Genomic DNA, 6,398 nt, shown 5'->3' with positions numbered 1-6,398 from the left:
AATAATGAGAAGAATGACATTGTTTTAAGTTTTTGCAAATTATCTTCCGTATCTGGCAAATCCTTTTGATTTCACGGACCCCTGGGAGGGTCTTGGGGTCCTCGGACCGCACTTTAAGAAACGCTGATGCAGCGGGTCCACGCACGCAGCCGCTCTTGGCCGAAAACCCCCATTTCGCTTGAGGAATACGGGGTGGCAGGGCAGCCTCTGCGCGGTTTTTGTTATTTTTTAACCGGGAAGGAGGAGGGCGGGTTAGCCAGGTCACCACATTTCTCCCCCTTTTGCTCAGCAGGAAAGAACTCGGGTTTGGTTTGTGCAACATACACAGGACGTTGCTTTTTTTCCCGTAATCCCCAAAAGGTGACGCCTTGTAAAACGAAAGGAGGACGCCTCCAAATGACATGATGATTCGGAGCACGTACGCACATGAATTAGCACGGGAACAATTAGGAAGCCGCTTTAGAAAAGACGTCGCCCGAGAAGTCAGGATGGCCGAGTGGTCTAAGGCGCCAGACTCAAGGCTCGCTCCTTCCCTCCGATGGGTGTTCTGGTCTCCGAATGGAGGCGTGGGTTCAAATCCCACTTCTGACATGCTCCTTTTTGCAAACCTCCCCCTTAGGGTTCGCTATAAACTTCTGCTAGAAACGATCCGAGCCATTTCCCCCCTTCCGAGCGGGGATTTTTAAGACTAAAACCTCAACTCCCTCGCAAACGCCACTGCCTAGGGGTGGGGCGGGGCAGCCTTTGCGTTTCCCCAAAAATTGACTTTTTTATTTCCCGATCCTACCTGCCCAGCTGTGGCTCTCGTTCACTTAGCAAAAAGCTCGGACGGAAAAACCACCCTCGACTTAAGCCCGCAGACGCCGGGGCTGAACCGCCCGTTCCGACCAGGGTGGATTTATCCAGCTTGCAAATTGGCTCCCGTCCCAAATTGATCCCTGCAGCGCTTTCCGGGGGGGAAGTGACCCGAGGCAACTCTCTCGGGGTTTATGAGCTTTTGGAAACAAGTAATATAACTGACTCACTGCGCGATGTAAGAATTCAAGGATCGCCACAGTGTTTCTCAACCTTAGCAACTTTAAGACGCGTGGACTTCAACTCCCAGAATCCCCCAGCCATCATGGCTGGCTGGGGAATTCTGGGAGTTGAAGTCCACGTGTCTTAAAGTCGCCAAGGTTGAGAAACACTGCTCTAGCCTGTTCTGACTGCTAGAAAGTTGGGGCTTTTTCCCTAGGACTCCCTGAATCTGCCTCCTTGCGTTTCAAATCCATTCTTCCGCCATCCCAAAACTCTGGGACAAGAAAGTAACAGTCCATCTGCAGTGCCCCATCCTTGCAGAGAATGGAGACATGTAAATTTGCAGCTCCATCCATTCGTCTTGCCAGGATTTAGTTTCTGCTGGTTGGGGATGCTTCGGCTGGGAAGGGAAACGGCGCTCCGGATTCGAAGGGAGAGTTCGCACAGCCCTTCTCTGCTCTCCTGAAAGCAGCTGCCGATCTTCCCAGGACATATTTTACCCTTTATCGTAAGGAGTTCCCAACCTCCCCTTCCAAAGAACCATTTTCTTTTTTTTTTAATCCCACACCTAGTAGGGGGGTCCGCAAGGTGTGGTCAAAAACATCAAGCTTCCATAGCATCGCTATAGCCACCATCTTGACCTTTTTGACCTCACCTTGCAGGCACCCCGGAGCTCTACTTTCTAAGCCCCTGATAGTCCTTGTGGCTGTTTTTGGCATCTGTTCCCATTGTCTGAATCCTTCTTAAAGAAAGATGCCACAAACTGGACATAGGGCTTGAGGTGGGGTTTGACTAAAGAGAAGGAAGTTATTTTCCGAGGGGAGAAGCAGAAGAGAGGGAGGGGTAGCCAGTCAAACATAACCGATGCCTGTTGCTTCAGCCGTGAAGTTTCCAGGAACAACCTGGCCCACTAAGATTTGGAAAACAGTCACGGAAAGGCCTCTTGCTAAAGGACTGATGATGTTATCTAGTTGGGTAATGAAATGTCTGCAAGTCAACCACCAACTCAGAGAGCACCAAGCACTCCAAGGCCAAGTAGCTTATCAAGGGACAATAGTAATCATTTATTAAACGCTTGACTCCCAGTGACTCAGCTGTTCCTTGGGAAGTACAGTAAGGACACACAAAGGACTAGAGACATCATAGGAAATGAGTGGCACAACACAACACTTCTTTTGCAAATGATCATCTTGTTACACACCGATAGATGTATGCCTTAGATAAAGTTCATTGAGTTGATCTTGGCTTTTCTTCAAACAGCTAAGCATGTTACATCTGATGAGTATTGGATGGGAGGTTCCAAGACAGTCCCGGGGGGCAGCATCCTTAACCGTACTATGGTGATAATTAAATATCCCTAGGGCAAAGTATAGAATTTTGTAGAATGTAGAATGATTCTGACCTGATGCATCAGGATTCTGTAAGTGTTATACAGGTAGTCCTCAGTTTAAGAAAAAGTTCTGTTCCCAAGCTCTGTCCTTAAGTCGAATTTGTATGTAAGCCGGAACAGTATCATTGTATAATACTATATAAATAGTATTGTGTAATGAACTGGCCTCTTAAGTGCTATAAATCAAATGATATATTTAGCGTGGGTTTTTTGTTCCAATATTGTTGGAGTTTCATAATGATGCTCTTTTGTTTTCTAGTTTCCTTTATGATGCTTATATCTTTTTGGGGGGGGGGGTGACTTTGAGTCAGTTTCTGACTCCTGGAGATTGCCTGGACTAGTCCCTGCAGTTTTCTTGGCAAGGTTTTTCAGAAGTGGTTTGCGCTTGCCTGCCTCTTCTTCCTAGGGCAGAGAGAGGGGGACTGGCCCAAGGTCCCCCTGTTGGCTTCGGGCCTCAGGTGGGACTAGAACTCATAGCCTTCCGGTCTCTAGCCTGGTGCCTTCACCGCTACACCAAAGTGGCTCTCCTTTACGTGCATTACATAACTGTGATTTCAAAAGGCGATACTGTAGCGTTTCAGTGGCCTGATTTCTGGTTTCCCTCTAAAAGTGAACGCCAATGTTTGGGCAAGGCTTTCTTTTTTTCCCATCCTGTGAAGCCTATTTTCAAAAAGCATAACAAGCCTTGGTTAATAATAGAATATGAATTGATATTTTAGATCCCCGTTCAGAAAAAAAAATGGGTTTATCAGTGGTGGTCTTGTTGGATATAGTGAAATTTTCTGGAGCGAGTTTTAACCAAATATGGGGATCTTTCTTTTTTTGTTAATTGGATTAAAATATGTTACTCTAATCCTTCAACCAGGGTAATTTCCTCACCGATTAAGATGCCTCATGGAACTTTTCAACAGAACCCTTAATCTCCTCTTATGTTTAATTCAGTATTGCAACCACCAGTTTTGTCTGATCAGGCCATCAAAACATAAACGTGGCTGATCTGATCACAGATTGTTAATCTATGCCAATAATACATTAGGTATTACCAATAGAAGCGAATATATCTAGCTCAGGGTTGAACTGTGGAGTCCTTGGGGCTCTCTGAGCTTGGTTCTTTTCTTGCAAACGTTTCATTACCCGGCTAGGGAACATCTTCAGTGCTAGAATGGAGTGGGGTTCGCTCTCCGTTTATATACTGTGGCATGCCCTGCCAGTGTTGGTGAGGGTGTGGGTTTTGTTTTGTTTTATTTTTTCCCCTGGTAGTTCCTTGTTCTGGTCTTTTCTTTTCCTTTCTATTGTCTCTTGAATAGTGTGTAGATGCTGTTTATCTCTATGTGCCTGTTGATGGCTGCCTTGTCTGAATACCAAGCTTCCAGGAATTCCCTCGCATTTTTGGATTTAGCTTGGTCTAAGATGCTGACAGTTTCCCAGTTGAAAATATGGTTCAGTCTGTCCATATCCACAGTTTGTCCAGAACTTCTCCACACCAGCAATCATCACCTAGGTAAGCAGAGATTAACATCAAGATTATTGCCAGACACATAATCAAGCAGTAAACAATACCCTAATCAAGGAACTACCAGAGGAACAAAACCAACCCCCTCCCCAACACTGGCAGGGCACACCACAGTATATAAACGGAGAGCAAACCCCACTCCCTTCTAGCACTGAAGATGTTACCTAGCCAGGTAATGAAACATTTGTAAGAAAACAGCCAATCTCAAAGAACCCCAAGGACTCCACATTAAGTATTACATTAAGTATGCCAATAATACAATAACTATTATAAATGCTCTATACCAAAATAAATTGATATAGAACAAACAGCTTGGTATATTATTAGATTACTCAGATAATTAAATTTCCTCTAGTCTCTAACCTATCTATGCAAATCTAAAAATTGGGGCTTTAGTTGGTGTTTTAATTCTTGGAAACAATAGCTCAAGAAAATTGCCTTTATTTCAAATTGTTTGTCTCATATTAATATAAATATATCAATCAAATCTATATTACGGTCAAAGAGCAGCATAAGGAGGGTGGGCTACAGTCAATTAAAAAGCATTAAAAATATATCAAAGTCTCTCTCTCTCTCTCTCTCTCTCACTCTGTGTGTGTGTGTGTATATATAATTATAAAAAGCTAAAAATATAAAACAGGAAATATATCTAAAATGAATTTCAAAAGAAGGAGGGGTAGGAGAATTAGATGGATTTTAAGGGAGCATAAAGGTTAGTATGTGGCACAGTCTATCAACTTACAAATCACTCTAATATTGCAAACTAGATACTCATTAAGACTAGTTTACGGCACAGGTCATCATCTGATGAATTTTAATTGCTGCTGCACAGAACCTGGCAACATTATATGCTGTAGCAGGTTTGGTATCTGAAAGCAGCAGGGAGGTGTAGAATTGTCCTGTGCGCCCTGGGTATTTACGCAGTCATGGTGAGATGAGGCTGGTATGGATGCCTCCGTAACACAGGCCCTGGGGAGGCATCTGCTCTGTTGTTTCTGTGTCCAGAGTCACAGGGCATCCTCCCTCTGGGCAAGGGACCTTCCTGTACCGGCCTTCAAGGACAACTGAGAGGAGGGCATGGCATGGTGCCAGAGTAAAGCCCCTCCGGTGTTTAGGTCCCTTGAGTTAACTATGCCGTAGGGGAGGCAGAGTACCTGTTGGATTCACTGGCAGTAAAGTTTGGGGACCTGGCTAGATCCAGTTGGCGCTCTGTGTCTGCTGCACGCTGTTGGATGAGTGCTTTGGGCTGATCATATCCCATGCTGGGCAGAAGACCTGGATGAGATTTTAGTTGCCACAGCCTGTTTCCATGTGGACTGAAAATCATCCCTCAGAGTTAATGGGGCAGGGCCAAGGAGAAAAAAGGAGAGTCTGAGCCAGTAGTTGAGCATGGTCACCCACCCTCTAGCCTCCGCTTGCATGAGGCCTGTCTCTAGTCTCAGGGTGGCATTAGAAACACTTTGGGGATTTGAAGGGCCAATCTTAGAAATCTGGATTGTACAAATTCTAAAGGTAGCAAAAATGGAGAAGAAGCCTAAATAAATGGTTAAAAATCCTAGTGAGATTGTGGGAAAAGTTAAGTAGTAAAAATGAATATTCAAGATATATAGATATATAGATTTGGAGATTGATTGATTATGTGCCACCAACATAAAGGAAGGACAAACCATCAAATTTTCTTAATTATAGCAAGAACACAATGATAGGGTTTTTATCATTCCCAGCTTTCACTTTTATGACTGGGCATATATTTGATTTCTATTTCTCTAATGAATCCAAGCAATTAAGTCCAGAAACCACTGTGGACACAACTAGAAATGTATTGTGTGACCTCTCTGGAATCACGGCAGAATATAATCAAAATTCTTCTGTATTTCCAGTATTAAAGTTTGCAGAGCATACTTGGAAGATGTCAGTACAGATGTATAATTTTGACCCATATCAACATGTTAAATGTACACTTTCAGAGAATCCCAATCTGAAAATTGAGGGGGAAGTTTGGGGGAAATTCATGGGATATTAATTATTTAGACCAGCCTTTCTCAACTGGGATTCTACAGAAACTAGGGATTCCACAAGAGATCGTGCCCTGACTTAGCTGCTGCCCTGTGGCTAGACTGCTGTTGTAAATGTAGTAAAACATGTATTATCTAGATTAGAAATTATTGTGAAGTTTTTTGTTTTTGTTTTTTTGGGTGATTTTTATGCGGGGGTTCCCTGAGACCTGAAAATTATTATAAGGGTTCCTCTGGGAAAAAAAGGTTGAGAAAGGTTGCTTAATTGCTCAGTCGAGTTTTAAAACTATTTAGGTTATTATCGAGTTTTAAAGCTATTTAGGTTATTGCAAGAGGATGTGAAATGATGTGAAATATTTGGATGTGAAATGACAGGATAGTCAACTAGAGCATCTTCTGATTTTACAATTAGGTTCAGATGCATAAGCTGTATCTAAAATTCTTGAAAAACTCTCAGAACTGA

At 43.4% G+C, this 6,398-nt stretch overlaps 1 non-coding gene across 1 annotated transcript; it reads left to right on the top strand.

Annotated features, from left to right (window-relative positions):
• Positions 1-482: 482 nt before the first annotated feature.
• Positions 483-591, top strand: TRNAL-CAA (transfer RNA leucine (anticodon CAA)). Its single transcript has 2 exons — positions 483-520; positions 546-591. It is a non-coding gene; the product is annotated as a tRNA-Leu (tRNA).
• The last annotated feature ends 5,807 nt before the right edge of the window (positions 592-6,398 follow it).

This window comes from Python bivittatus, unplaced genomic scaffold (genome assembly GCF_059951505.1).
Source record: "Python bivittatus isolate LINGU-HERP-01145 unplaced genomic scaffold, Pbiv_v1 ctg000080_np1212, whole genome shotgun sequence".
Classification (NCBI taxonomy): domain Eukaryota; kingdom Metazoa; phylum Chordata; class Lepidosauria; order Squamata; family Pythonidae; genus Python; species Python bivittatus.
Note: the sequence above shows the minus strand (reverse complement) of the source record. Positions and strands in the feature narration are given on the sequence as shown.